Consider the following 16,193-nt stretch of genomic DNA (forward strand, 5'->3'; position numbering starts at 1 on the left):
CTACTTCGCACACCGAATTCAAGGCGACTTTAAAGTCCTCACAAATTCACTCTGTACCGTCTTTTTTCAACACGGGTATATGGGCGTAGCCTAATCAGAATGAGGCATGGCCGAAATTATGCCTTCTGCGACTAGTTTGTCTAGTTCTTGAGTCACTATGGTCGCGAAGTACAAATGAAACCTTCCTTGCCTTGTAAAACGTCGGGTTGGCTCCGTATTACACGTGTAGTCGGGCAAGTGGTCCTTCAGCTGTTCGGTTCCGCCAGTGAACAGCTCAGCGTAGCGCTCCGGTAGTGACGTGGACGGTGACGTCAGTGTTCTGTCTTCTTTCACATGTAACACTGGGACGCCTTCTTCCCACAATTTCTGCAAAAGATACCGCCCGCCAAGGCTGGGGCCATCACAATTCAGAACAGTTAGACTACAGTATACTGTAGAAGATCAGAACGAAACGTTCCTCTTGAGCACTCCAAGCACTGGCAGCTTGCCGAGATAACATGACAGTTTTATCTGGGCTTCCTGCAGCTGCGGCCGCTGTCGACGGTACATTTCATAAAATTCCCCCTGGAATTACGCAGACTGGCGATCCTGTGTCAATATTGATGATTGAATTGATCCCACCCCATTTGAAACATTTCCTGATTGGCGGGACCATGGCTTGAGTGGTAGTAAACGACCAAATTTGCGATGAACTGCTGTCACCGACTTCAGCGTCGCCCTTCGCATTCGCAGTTACTGCTAGCGCTCTGTCGGTAGTGGTTTTGGGAGAGCACATTTCGGCTAAGTGACCCTGCCGCCTACACTTGAAACACCGCAGTTTCTTTAGCCTGAACGCAGACGCTTTCTGCCCATAACTGTCACAACATGTGCACAGTGATTGCGACGGTAATGTTTTCTTTTTCTTTGAGCCTAGTTCACTTCGCTGCCATAGTTGTCACACATTTGTCTGCTATTTATCGGCTGTAATGCCATTAGAATTAAACTATGCGGTTTCCGCGGCAAAAGCGAGAGCCTCAGCGTCAGCGAAAAACAAGTCTTTCTTCGTCAGAAGTTGTTTCTGCAACCTCTTGAACCTTACGCCACACACTATCCGGTCCCGTATCATGTCGTCCAACATTGATGCAAATTGTCAGTTACTCGCCATTGGTAGTATGGCTACAACGATCGATTGATTCATTGATTTATATGTGGGGTTTAACGCCGCAGAACCACCATACGGTTATGAGAGACGCCGTAGTGGAGGGCTCCGGAAATTTTGACCACCCGAGGTTCTTTATCGTGCACCCAAATATGAGCACACGGGCCTACAGCATTTTCGCCTCCATCGAAAATGCAGCCGCTGCAGCTGGGATTCGAACCCGCGACCTGCGGGTCAGCAGCCGAGTACCTTATTTACTAGACCACCACGGCGGGGCGAGTATCTTAGCCACTAGACCACCACGGCGGGGCACCCACAATGAATGCGTGCATAGGCTCTCCCTCTTGCTGACAGTGATGGACAGAACTTGAACCACTCGGTAATTTTATTCGGCTGTGGGTTATAATATCTGTTTAAGGTAGACGCAGCATCGTTGTAGGTCAAACTTCAACTGTCGAACTTTCGAGCGCGGAAACAAGCAAGGCTCTTTTCTTTGAATTTCCAGTGATACTGTTAGCTTCAAAGTACGCTTCGATTTTTACAAGATACGGTTGCTGCTTATCTCTTGTATCATCGAAGTCTGGTAGCCGATGTGGACCATGAATGACGTAAGTTCCGAGTTGTCTGATCCGGCTGGATCTTTCTCTGGTTTCAATCGTACTCGTCGCCACTGTTGCCGTGAGGGGCGAAGCACCCGTGCAACTTAAAGTGGATCAGACAGCATCTCCAGACATAGTCCGTAGTTTTATTCCCGTCTCGGAAACATATAGGAACGTGGGAGGAAGAACAGATGAAATAGTACATGACGCATGGGCGGCTAGCACATGCCATTCAAATGACGTAACAGTGCTAGCAGCTATAATTTCGCCTCTCTGTGCTTACTAGAATTGTGTCTTCAAGAGTGGAGAGGACTGGAGGCACCACCATTGTGCATGAATGCGCAACGAGGGGTAGGAAAAACAATGGCTATTTGGCTAATTGGCTAAATACTATTATAGTGAGGGTTGCATTGCAAGCACGAAAGTGCTGGAACTTTTTTTATTATTATGAGGGGCAGCAAGACGCTCATTTAGCCTGACCACGGTCAAACGTGGGAAGCGCTGCACTTCACGTAACAATTCTTGCGAGGTTAGAAAAACTCCACTATTGTGCAGCGTTTTTCTTGTGCAGGAACTTTGCCTTGGAGCTTTAGCAACTCGCCTATAGGTCTGGCCGTCGCACACACAAGAGTACCAAAGGGTTTTTTTTTTTAGTTCAGTAGTTAACCATCCCACTTCTACCCGGGCCACCTGATAATACGTGGTTCGTACCTGTAGCGTGGAAACTTGGGAGCTGCAAGCCCACCTGCCGAGCCATAGCAATGCTCAGATGGTTTATTTCCCAAGTTTTCCCCGCGAAATACAGGCTGTGCGGGAAGGGCGATGCGCGATAATGGAAAACAGAGAGAATAAGCAACAAAGCACACACCGCAGTGCTCGCAAGAAGGAGCAAACAATCGTAGTTTCGCCACCATGGCGCGTCCACGCAAATGCCATTGCAGCAAGCTGAGCAAACAGAAGCGCTACGCGGTATGAACAGTTTCCCAAGGGATCTGCTGTACGGGGAACATACCTTGAATGAGGTAGGAGTGGGAGTGACGCTGGTGATGATAAATTGGGGGTAACTCAATCACCGTCTCACTAACTTACACTTGCTGCACAGAACCCATCCATAAAAAGAAAAGAATATAGGTGTTTATGTACGCGTAATAGGATTATACTTAGTTCGCTCATACCTGGCGGCGACGATATTTGCTCTCTCTAGATAGGTTATTTCAAGCGTAACAGAAGAAAAAAATACGCCCCAATATTGCGTTTGCAATAGAGGAATGTAAGGCCCTGCTGCGAAAGCTTGTTCAAGCTCATTTTACTGTGCCGACATTCTGCTGAGTTACCAAACAAGTCGTGCGGCCTCTTCCCCGTCATCTGCTGAGTGGACCTACCACCGTCCTGTTGTGCTACAGACGGTTAGGCAAACGCGAGCTCACCACTGTAGGACGTTGCGTGATCCTTGAGCTTTTTCGTTTCAAGTGTAGCCCTGCTAGCAGTGCATTATTTCGGTACATCGATTAAGTTTAAAGCAAATTTCAAACAACAAAATTCAAACTCGAGATGTGGCGTTCATTTCATTGCTTAGTATGCATAAGCTTTTGTATAGCGAAGTGTGAATCGCGTCCATTACGTAGACGTTACTCTGTTTCCAGAGCAGCTCGGCTGCTGACCCGCAGGTCGCGGGATAGAATCCCAGCTGTGGTGGCTGCATTTTCGATGGAGGCGAAAATGTTGTATGCCCGTGTGCTCAGATTAGGGAGCACGTTAAGAAACCCCAGGTGGTTAAAATTTGCGGAGCTCTTCACTACGGCGCCTCTCATAATCATATGGTGCATTTGGGACGTTAAACGCCACATATCAATCAATATTTTCAGCGCAAAGAGCGTCCAAGGCCTATCGACGCGTTCCCGGCTATATGACATTGACAGTATTTTGACGTTCTCAACAAGCTCCTATAGGCCACGCCTCCAGCACCTAGTGACGATGAGCGAGCGGTGATGACGTCGACGATTTTAGTGTTGTCAGCAACCGCCGAGACTTGGATTGTTCTGCGACGTTCCCAATGCTTCGGGATTGACGTCTACCGGGTAATTGAGTGCTTTTCGTGAAAAAGATTGTGACAAAGAGGTTTCTGGCAGCGGCCCTCACACCTGGGTGTTCATGGGCTCTGGCGTATTCCTCTAGTTAACTTGGCGTCGCGCCACCTAAGTCTTGGATTTGTGGGGTTTAACGTCCCAAAACCACTTCTGATTATGAGAGACGCCGTAGTGGAGGGCTCCGGAAATTTTGACCACCTGGGGTTCTTTAACGTGCACCCCGCCACCTAAGTCTATCTCAGAAGCCACGTAGAGAGAAGCGGGTGGTTTTGATTTGCTCCACTAGGTGCCGAAACGATCGCTTTTGCTCACAAAAAGACGTCTGTTCTTTAGACAAATGAGTTTATTAGTTTTTTTCATAAATAATCCTCACAAGTAAGATGCTCTTATCTTAAACCAAACATGTATATATATATCAGATGTATCCAATCCAGCTCTTAACTTTAACCAGAATCGTCATTTTTGGACAAGTTTTGTTTTTTAGAAGCCTTTTTTTGTAAATATTTGCCACGACCGGAAACGCACCGAAGAATAAATAGTAAAGAGTGTCTCTGAGTGCTCACGCGAATAAAAAATTGAGTGACACCGAGGTCGTTTCTGCATGCCTTTAACTAAGTTTATTGCAACAGCGGTGTCTTTGTTCACGTTTATACTGGCTCTGTGAATGTTAAGCAGCCGGCCAGGGAGTGTTGACTTCGCTGTGCATATTTGCCATAAGTTGCTTTAGGTATAATTTATACAGCATTCTACGAGCTGCCAGCCGTTTCCTAATCGCGCAACTACAGTCATTCTGACATCTCGCATCTATTGTCTTATTGAATTCTGATAAATGTCGATATCACCAGTTTTTTTCGATGCGCTTCAGGCAGCTTTTGCCATGTCACTATCACGCAAGTACATTTTGCCCTAGCAAAAGTATCGTGCATGACTCTCGCCAGCGCCAGGTAGTTTTCTTTTAGTACATTCTTGATTCATCTTTAAATTCTGATTTCTACACTTCAAAACGTTCCGCAAAAAAGTCACATCTTTGTCGCAAAGGCGAAGCAATGAACGTGATAGCAACAAATTAGAAAGTCACGCGAAGAATGGCAAGCAGTTCGAAACGTGGACCCCGTTCTCACGCACAAATGACGCACAAAACGTACACACATTTGTAGATGAACGCGTGTGTCTCAGTTGTTACTTTGCTGTGTTTGAAAGGCGCGCCCTTTTCGCAAACGGAGATTGTGCAACGAGTGCAGTGACCATTGTGCACCTGGTAACTACAACAGTATCGTTCCAATGAAAGTCCGAGGTTTACGATTGTTCCCATGGCGAGATAAGCTAGCGCACGCGAAAGCGTCCCTCTTCCGTGGGGCAAAGGACGCATGGGAGATGAGTGCGCGCGCTGCCGCGTCGAGGCGATCTGGCGACACGCGCTCAATGTGCGATCTTGTTGGTAATACCGAAAACTTGACAGTAGTTCTCCCGAGATGCCTATCGCCGGCGGTAAGTGATAGATATAAATAGCTTGCCGTTTTAACGTTCAAAGAGGTGCTCCTACGTGGCTCAGAGGCTGACGCCTCACACTCACAATTCAGATGATGCAGTTTCGATTCCACGCATGAGAGACTTTCTCTGGATTATTTTTCTTACATTTTCATATATCTAAATAAATATAACTATATATATATATATATATATATATATATATATATATATATATATATATATATATATATATATACACGGTGAGTGACACGGCGACACCGACGTCAGTGGCAAAATCCAGCCGAGAGCGTCCATATAATTGCTATCACAAAAAAAACTTGTCTTTATCCCTGAACTCCTTTATCTGGCGTCCTCATATATGACTAACAACATCAGGCTATTTGATTCGTTCTTCTTTTTTCTCGCTTACTAAACGTTTCAGAAAACCTTCGCGTAAATTTAAGTAAATTCGTTTCTATTAAGCAAGATAAAAACAGCTGTACAAATATTTTCCTCGACGCGAACGAAGTTTCTTGTTCTCGCTCGGACAGACTCCTGCCTTGCTTTCAAAATTTAGAAAAATTCCCCGAAACAAGACACGCTACTGTAGGTGTTATAAACAAATGCTCCAGAAAAGTGTCGGTTGCTTTTTTTTGCCAAAAGTTAAATTACAGACAAATTACAGCCATGCAAGCAAAACGGCTGCATAAAATCTCACCTAAAAACTTACGACACGTGTGCGCACACAGTCGGGAATTTATCCAAGTTTACGGAACAAAAAATATATCATCGTGCTTCGCGCGATGTCTTTTCTATTGCAGATGCAGGTTACGAGATCGTAGTTTTAGTTGCTAGTACACACAATCAGAGCTCCTGCCTCAAAGAGCAGAGCGGCACGACAGTTTCCCATGAGGTGCACTCATTCAACGAAAAAGTGGGTGAGCTGTAGGTTTTTCTAAGGAGTGCAGATTTAACGATGCAAATTCCACAACGACGCAGTGCCAATATTGCCTGTAGCTAAAGCAGCCCCATCTGATGGTACCACACTTTTGTAAGTTAACTACAGAGCACGGTTTTAGAAGGATTTCTGTGTTGAGTGCGAGGTGGGGAAGAATGAAAGGGGGTGGAGGGGAATTGCGGTAGCGGCGAGGCTCTTGAGCGATTCGGGAATTCGCTTCCACGCAATTAGGGCAGCACTTGGCGCAACTGAGACGCTTCGACAACGTGAAATCTATAGTACATAAAGTATGCTGTACACTTTGCGTAGTTTACGTTCTGGCAGATAATCTTAGTCGAGAAATATAGATGCACGTGGCACGTGTTCTTGTTATTTTAGATCTCGCTTTGCTTCAAACGAAACAGCGACGTTTTTAAAGGTCTCACAAAAGATACGGTCGCTTGATATTTTTCCTGCGCGCTATTTATGCTTGCTTTTTTAGCGTGCCGTGAATCGTTACTTCGCATCTACCGATAGTGATGCAACACATGTAAACAGCTAGCTTAGTCGCAACATGAAGAACGAAGCATCATAAATAAAATACAGCTATTACTCATGGCGGAACCATGACGATGTGGTTAGATGTACAGCAAATACATTGAGAAGTTTGATCCATCTTTAATTTTGTGATTTTTTATTTATTCAATAATGCCAGCCACCCTTTGGCAGCCAATGCAGGAGTGGTACAGTGCAGAGTTTGAATACAAAGTTTAAACGCGACCAGTAACGTGGTCCGCGGTACACAGGGAAGCAATAACGCAGTAAGCTTACAGATTGTCACGACACACAAGCGCGCACAATCAGTAACACGGCCCACGATTCGCAAAGCAGCAGTAATTCTTGTTACAAATAGATGAATATACAATAAAACCGGCAAGCTAGTCTAATACAAAACACACAAAGCGCACTACGCGAATTGACCAGGAAGCGTGAAAAAAAGATGGCTAAAACTTTTGAATGTATTTAATTTTAGAGGCAAAGCTCCTTAAGGCGTGGGTCTGTAGATCCTACAATGTTTTACGTAGCCCCTGGTGGCACATACCCGCTCTAGAGTGGGTATGTGCCACAGGGGATGCAAGATGGTGGTACTTGAAGTGTTCATTAGATGGACGAACGGACCAACGCATGGACGGAGGGACAGACAGACTCACAGACGGATAGATAGATGGATAAATAGACGTGTGGAGCTGGTATCTGCCACAGGGAATGCGAGAGGCGAGATTGAGGTACTTGGAGTGGTCACTAGATGGAAGCACGGACGGACGCACAGACAGACTACAAGACGGACGGACGGATGGATGGATGCACGTGCGGACGTACGGACGGACAGACGAATAGAAGGACTCATGAACGGACGCGCGGACAGACGGATGGACGCATGAATTGACGCACGGATGGTTGCGCGGACGGACGGAAGCAAGAATGAACGGAGGGAAGCATGGACGGGCTGACGGACGCTTCACCCCACTTATCATTCACTCTGTAGATATGCTTTGATTTTTGTATTTGCAGGGTTATCTACGAATTGCCATGAAAGAAAGAAAGAAAAGAAAGAAAGAACGAAAGAAAGAAAGAAAGAAAGAAAGAAAGAAAGAAAGAAAGAAAGAAAGAAAGAAAGAAAGAAAGAAAGAAAAAGCAGGATGTAAATCTTCCACTTACAATAAAATTTTGGTGTTGCGATGGCAGCGAAGTGAAGGCGCCACTATATAGAACAGCATCAGCTGACAGCAAGGAACGACGCGAAGAGGCAGACGAGCCGAGTTGTGCGACTGTATATTTTGGCGTGTAGAATTCGTGAGAGGTGCATCTTATTGTCTTCAATAAGTATATAACAGAACAATGAACGCCATGTTCCGGGGTTCTGTGGCACCCTGTTTGTGTTAATGTTAAAGCTGCCGTAATATGTTCCAGAGCTACTGTAGAGGGTATAACTTTTATTATGCCCTACCCAAAGAATGTTGAGGGTCGCCGCCAGTGCGGTGGCTGAATTTCAGATGGAGGCGGAAATGTTGTAGGCCCGTGTGCTCAGATTTTGGTGCATGTTAAAGAGCCCCAGGTGGTGGAAATTTCCGGAGCCCTTCACTACGGCGTCTCTCAACCATATGGTGGTTTCGGTACGTTAAACCTTACATATAAATTAATCAAAACACCGTCAGTACAGTTAGACGTAAGTGCCACTATGAGTATGTACAAGTTGTTAATTTTGCGCTACGTTCATTATGTTATGCGTGCTTATTGATAGCCGGCAACAAACGAAGACAAAGCGTCTGCAGTTTTTCTTCCAGCCAGCCGGATACAGAGCTAGGGGTCCAAAGAAAAAATTTTCGTGTTACAAGGTTTTTATTGCGATAGCAATTATTTGAACAAGAGTGGTGCACGGACTAAGGGTAGCCAGAATTACTGAGCCCAGCACGGCTCAGTCCATTGTTTTTGCGCAATCGTGCAGCATTACCAATCTGACTACAGCCTTTTTTGAGGCCTATTTAAAGGCCTAAGTAAAACGGAGGGGTGGGTTTTACTCCACTCTTCACGAACACTATGATGCCCCCGGCAACACTTCAATCCCGCATTTTCCGGCAGTTGCTCAGTTTTCAGACTTCTACCACATAATGTGGGCTCTGCGACCCTGCTATCACCCTCATGTCCAACCCAATCAGAATGAAGCGGTAATTGACCCTGCTTGTCTGTTGTGATTTCACGCACTTTAGTAACTTCTGGGCTAGCTTGCACATGACTCTCTGCGAAAAAGCAGGCCATTTAAACCCTTGTAATTGGTTAGTACCAAACCAGATAGGGTCAAGTGTTTCCACGCAATTGCAGTGCAGTCGGGTGAGATAGCCGGACTCTCTAGTGTGCCTTGAGGAGACTGAATGATTGTCTTATTATGCTTCTGCGGCAAAAGAGCTTCTTTGCATGGTCTCACAGTGCATCAGCCCAGTAAGCCATACGAGCCCTTCTATAATTTTTGAAGGCAACATTACTGAGCGACCACCTGTGAACCCCTGCACTGTGTATGTTGTGTGCAATGTGCATCTCTCTATCTCTTATTTCCTTAGATTAGATTAGATTTGTGGGGTTTAACGTCCCAAAACCACCATATGATTATGAGAGACGCCGTAGTGGAGGGCTCCGGAAATTTCAACCACCTGGAGTTCTTTAACGTGCACCCAAATCTGAGTACACGGGCCTACAACATTTCCGCCTCCATCGGAAATGCAGCCGCCGGAGCCGGGATTTGAACCCGCAACCTGCGGGTCAGCAGCCGAGTACCTTAGCCACTAGACCACCGCGGCGGGGCCTGTTATTTCCTTATTCGCCTCTGCCCACGTGTGGGGTAGCAAACAGAACGTAGTGTATTTGACCTCCCTACCTTTCTTGTATTCTCTCTCTCTCTCTCTAGTACTGAAACTGCAGGGTAGCTTGTCTAGTTACGATTTGGTTAGCGCTGTTCGTAAGCAAGACACGGTGGTCAGATTGAGAAGCACAAGATAAAGTAAACGGAAAGTCCCACGCATCGAAACCCGCAGTCATGCCTTAAATTGATAAATTGTCCTGCGTGTTCATAAATGTGGGCAATCTTTTTGATGTGAAAGTGCTTTCATCAGCTCCAAATAAAGTTGAGAATGCATGTGGTAGAATATAGTTAAAGACAACAGCCAAATTCAAATTTCTTGAAAATAAGAGGTGTCAGATTAAACAAAGTTCAGCCTTTGTCCAATGTGCAGCATGCGTCATATACCTGATACCACTGTCATATGGCCATGTATACGTGGGACAAACTGGCCATTGTTTAAATATCAGTTTGCAGGAGCATAAAAGAGCGGTGGCGTCAAGGAAAGGTGCCCACTTGGCTCAGTATTGCACTACAGGAGGATGCTCACCCTTTTTTGTTTACACAGCCATTCAATCTAGACACCGAGATAAAACCACCCGCGATGGAGTCGGAGCTTTCTACTTCAATAAATGCGAGGAAAGATGTGTCCGCCAACCGTCTATAGAATATCATAGAAGCAGTACTCGCATATGGTGATCACACTGCACTAAACTTTGTGGTTTTATTTTTATTGTCTTATACTTGGTCGGTGCTTGAACAAGCGCCTGCATGATTGTTTGTGTAGCAGGGATAGTCTTTCCGTCTTTTTATGCTATAGAAATGGCACCATATGCTGATTTTGTAAGCAATATGTTACCCCTTCAATAAACTTCTAGTTACGAGTGTGGGCCCGTGTTGTCCTTCTCTTCTTTAGACAATGTTGCGTACTACGCCCCACGTTTTCTATTTATAATTACTCACTAGCCGATACGGTTGCTTTGCTACATTTCAAGAGCTGTTAACTGACATCTAATTTCTATCAGTGAACTTGACCACGTCATTTTTGTTCGCGCGTGATACACGGTTTCACAGCGGTCATTCGCTCTTTTTTGCGGCATGGCGCAGTACAGTTGTTCGACATCTCTGCTAAATACAAAGCACGTCTTTTGAATTATTGTGCTGAATTAACGTCACGACAGCCTCTGAATTGGGCGCAAAAAACGAATCTTCATAATCTAACCACGCAAGGTGCTTCCGAAGAAAAACTGAAACAATACACTGCTGTGTATCTCTCTCTGACACAATGCATATGAAAGGAAAGCCCAGCTTGTCAATTTTGTCACCAAGTAAAATATCTAGTTTAACAGAATTTGCACGCTCAACGGCCCAACTAAACGAAGACGGTCCTTTCGTGCAACGTAACGGTATTTGCTCTTACCTTTTCAGGGTTGCTGGTCGATGGTGTGAAGTTCTGCATTACGGCTTCTTGCTATCTATTTTGTTCCTGTAGAGAGCTTTAGACAATGCCACAAAATTTTCCTCCTTCTCTGCTTCCACCACCTTCGTTTCATTTTCCACAGGACTGTCAACTAGGGGGCGCGTGGCATCTGGTCGCATCCCGGAGCACCCCGTCTTCTCCAGAACGTCGACGCACTCCACAAAGCACCTTGATCGCTGGCCCTCATGAGCACACTTCACGATGAACCACGTTGCAGCAACTTCTTCCAAAGGAGACAGATGGGGTTCGCTCACGTATATCGGGCCCCTCTGAAGCACTGTTTTATGCTTTCATAGCAGTTGTATGTTAATAAAAACCGCGAATTTTTCTTCCTCTAGAGACTGCTTCTTCTTGCGTGGAAAAATGGGTGGACCACATTTGAAAGAAACCCGTCACGCCCCTAACGATAGTGGCGTGACGTATTGAAGAAATATAGTAAACGCTAAGACCTAGACAAAGATAATGAAAGCCGCATCATCCGCTGCCTTACGTCTACAAGACGGCATATAGCCTGGAAAATGTCCCTTCCAGGCATAATCTGTAAGTGGTTTTCACGGCTGCCTAGAAGCTGGACAGCATTTGCGCACGCGTAAAGCACACTGCAGAAGGCTACAACGAAAAAAAAAAAGTGACTGTAGTCTGAAACACAGGAGCACTTTCATTCTACGTGTTACAGATGCAGTGTACAGGATTCCTTTGCCATGCGACAATTGTTGTATTGGTCAGACTGGTGGATGCGCAGACATTAAATTATCGGAGCACCAGATAATATGCGAGAACAAATTACCGATTATCAACCTTTGTTGCATACTGCACACAGCATCAATGCAAGCGACAGCTAAACAAGACAAAAGTTATAGAGAGATGCAGTAGCATGAACAAAATAGTTATTCTAGAGATGTTTATTGATTGAAATGTGGAGATTAACGTTCCAAAACTACCACATGATTATGAGAGATGCCGTAGTGGGAGCTCCGGTAATTTCGACCTCGTGGAGTTCTTTAAAGTGTGCCCAAATCTGAGCACATGGGACAACAGCAATTTCGCCTGCATCAAAAAATGCAGCTGCCACTGCCAGAATTCAATCCCTCGATCTGAATTCCACAAAAGTACCGTACTTGCAAACATATAGAGCCGTGTATATCAGCCTACCTTCTATCACCCTAAGCGATAACGAAGTGGAGTTCCACACAGTCACGCACAGGCAGTAAACAGAATTGCGTACTTCCTTTTCCCGATATTTTTTACCCTTTTTCTTTGCCAAATACGTTTTTATTTGTGCTTGTGTACTTTGCAATAAACCTCAGTTGAGAGTCAGCACGTGTTTTGTCTTGTATCATCATCATCACCACCACCACCACCATCATCATCATCACTATCATGGCTACGTCCACTGCAGGACAAAGGCCTCTCCCATGTTCCGCCAGTTAACGCAGTCCTGTGCTTGCTGCTGCCAATTGATACCCGCAAACTTTTTAATCTCATCTGCCCACCTAACCTTCCGTCTGCCCATAACCCGCTTGCCTTCTCTGGGAATCCAGTTAGTTACCCTTAATGACCAGCGGTTATCATTTCGACGCGCTACGTGCCCGGCCCATGTCCTGTATAGCACTGAGCAATTCCCTACGTTGTGAAGGGGTTACATGCCGTTTATAGCGGTATTTGTTGATTACAAATAATTCAAAATTGATTATATTTTAAACTCGGTTTGAAGCAAAAGGGAATACTTTAATGTTAGTTCGAATATTCGAAATACTTGCATATTTGCACAAACCTAGAATCAACATGCCTCTTCGAAAAGTGTCGTATACTACATCGCAAGTCTACATTTCGCTTAAAGAGTTGCACATACTTTTTATTGAGTGTGACATAGACGGCATGGCACATAGATAATGACCACGATGCTGTAAATTATAACAATGTTCTTGACATCATGTAGTCCTATTTATACACTTCATCAGTCATCGTCTTTAGGCCATCTATGGTCGTTTACGTTGTTACTCGGCCCTATTGTAACAATGACGTTAACGTTTCAGTCACGAATTAAAAAAAACACATCACATAGGCGGACGTTCATATTTATTTCTGTGACGGTAGAGTTTGTACAAATATGACCCGTATATGTATGTGTTGTTCATGAGAGTAAGTAGACAGGGTTAAGAAAACGTACTTCGTCACATATTTTTCTCCTTGAAATATGGTACCGACAACACGTACACAAGGCACATTTAGCTATAGAACATGAGACAATGACACTTACATCCAATGTTTACACAGGAGCCGTCTACTTAAGAGCCTGTGTGGTGTGCGTTTGTTAGGTATATTGCACGATAGCTGTGTCGTTTTGGCATTGCTTTTCCAAGCTGCAAACTTATGTATGTATGTATGTATGTATGTATGTATGTATGTATGTATGTATGTATGTATGTATGTATGTATGTATGTATGTATGTATGTATGTATGTATGTATGTATGTATGTATGCATGCATGCATGCATGTATGTATGAATGTATGTATGTATGTATGTATGTATGTATGTATGTATGTATGTATGTATGCATGCATGTATGTATGTATGTATGTATGTATGTATGTATGTATGTATGTATGTATGTATGTATGTATGTATGTATGTATGTATGTATGTATGTATGTATGTATGTATGTATGTATGTATGTATGTATGTATGTACGAACGAACGCGCGTGTGTGTGTAGTTGTACGCAATTGCAGTTTATTACAATTATCATTTTAGCACCCAGAACCCGCTTCGAGTATTTAAAAATACTTCTTCCCGCATTTAGTTTTAGGGTATTATATCGTTCTTTAAGGGCTGGAAGTTAAACTTTGATGTCGAAATACCCCCACCAATAATTTTTGCGTTAAGAAAAGCTGGACAGTAAGGAAAGGGAGAAGTTGTTATTTTTCCGAGTGATCAAGCTATGGACGAATTGCAGTGGAGACGCAATGTAGAAGAACGTGCGATGTATATCACACACACAAATCTTTTTTTTTTCAAGAATATTTGATCGCAAAGAAATGAAAAATGCATGAGCGGTTTTGCGCCTGTAATAATGGCGTTTTAGAAAAATATTGTTTTCGGGGGAAACATAGGCAGCATTGTAGGTGGATAAGCAAGAGTGTGAATAGCACACGTCTTTCGTGAGAGAAACTGCGACTACTTATTCAGCACAGTAGTCTTGCGTCCTCGTGAATCACTCATCAATGCGACCATATGTCACTGTATACCTTTCAGGCGAGAAATAGCACGCAATCGACGTCTTAAAACGTGCAATAGTTAGAAAGTGTTTGTTCCTATTTTGTTTAGGCGAAAAGCAAGAGGCACACATGAACGTGGACGTTACTTTCTCCCCCCCCCTCTTTTTTTCTTTATTTTAGTCAATTTATACTTTCCCCCAAATGTAGGGTAGCAAACCGGACGCGCGTCTGGCTGACGTCCCGGCCTTTCGTTGCTCCTGTTCCTCCACCTACTACGGCTGTAAATGCTAAATCAGCATGTCCATTCACAGCGGTGCACCGCTCATGGAGCAGCGTGGTTTTATCTGCAGTTAGCTTCACTGAACGCTGTCACTACTATTCGAAGATGGCAGTTGCGCTTCACAAATCCACGGCTTTCGAATGATGAACGGCGATTCCTTCTTTCTCTTATTTAAAGACGATAGTCTTTCTTGTGGTGCTTCGACGCAAAAATTTTCATTTGTCTCTCTGTCTGTCTGTACATTTGTCTGTTTGTCCGCCGTACCAATACCCTCAACGGCACCAGACGATGCCTCAAACGTCCAACCCCATCCGCATCGCCCACCAATATTGCTCAAGTTTAAGCATTCATATTTCTGCGATTGTCAGTTAAAAAGCAATTATTGCCCATATCTGAGGCAGCATAACAACAATATTTTTATGTGTGCCTTTATACCAGAGAAGGCATACATAAGTAATTCTAAGGACCATAGCGCTTATCACGCTGCGCTGACAATGCAACGCGATGCTCAAAAAGGCAACTGTTTCGATTGCTTTGCTAAGACGACACGGTGGTGGCACCTGCCCGTCGCTTTGCGTTCTACACCATATCACTTCAAAGACGGGCTCCGTGCCCGTGTTCGTTCGTTTTTGAAGATAACTCCCAGATAGCGCTCATGTCTAACGTGCCTCGATGCGCTCGTTCGCCTTCGCTGCACTGGTCAAGACTCCCTAAGGAAGCAGCGCCTCCAGAGTACCATTCAGCAATTTTCTCGCGCAGAACATCAAATGAACGTTTTGTTCACTTTCTCCAGACGCAAGACTATAGTCTTTCGATGAAATTCACAGTAAAGCATGCAGATACTAAGCCAACTTTTTTACAGTGAAACTAATCAAACTAGCCGTAATTTTGACTGTGTAACAAGACCCTGCTACACCATCTCCATAGAAACCACAGACGCCACAGCTGGGAGAAAATCTAGCATAATCTCGCGACCATAGCTGTGACGTCAAACTGAAATCCATTAAGGATGCAGCCCGTACTTCACCACTGGGGATAACTACCTTTTCTGTTCACTGAAGAAGTTCGCAGTCATTCATGTGAAGTAATGAGGCCAACAGCACTCCGACGGTAGTTCTCCGCACAGCCCTACTAATTATTGAACAGGGGCCCCTCAAGTTTAGTGCTGCGCAAGAACAAATGTCTGAATCGGCGTGGGCACTACGTTTAAGGATTTTGTGAGGTGCAGCGCCCATCTGCGTAGATTGCACGAGTAGCCGGCTTTTTCCTGCGGGGCGGTAACTGTCAGTCATTACGGACTACACGTGGTCTGCCCAGCAGCACGCGCGGTTAACAAACATGCACATCTGCGCACGTTACTCTAAAACTGACATGGCGTTGGCGAGCAAGTCCGATTTGTGTGCCGTGCGCATTACACGAGGTCATCGTTCATCATGTCACCACATATCTCTGAACAGCGGCAAAGTGTGCAAAATTTTCTTTGGAAGAATCTGGAGCGTGTGATCAGTCCGAAAGCGCAATTTTTTTAATAGCCACTCTGAGACCGCATGCGCACTTAGGTAAACAAGGACGTTGTTCAGCGTTGCCACT

At 44.7% G+C, this 16,193-nt stretch overlaps 1 long non-coding RNA gene across 1 annotated transcript in view; it reads right to left on the reverse strand.

Moving 5' to 3' along the window:
* Positions 1-11,599, reverse strand: part of LOC142770077 (uncharacterized) — a 50,860-nt gene extending 39,261 nt beyond the window's left edge. Inside the window, exon 1 of the long non-coding RNA XR_012885838.1 lies at positions 11,043-11,599. This is a non-coding gene — a long non-coding RNA (uncharacterized LOC142770077). The remainder of the gene's footprint in view (positions 1-11,042) is intronic.
* Positions 11,600-16,193: the final 4,594 nt, after the last annotated feature.

Source organism: Rhipicephalus microplus, chromosome 1 (assembly GCF_043290135.1).
Source record: "Rhipicephalus microplus isolate Deutch F79 chromosome 1, USDA_Rmic, whole genome shotgun sequence".
Lineage (NCBI taxonomy): Eukaryota > Metazoa > Arthropoda > Arachnida > Ixodida > Ixodidae > Rhipicephalus > Rhipicephalus microplus.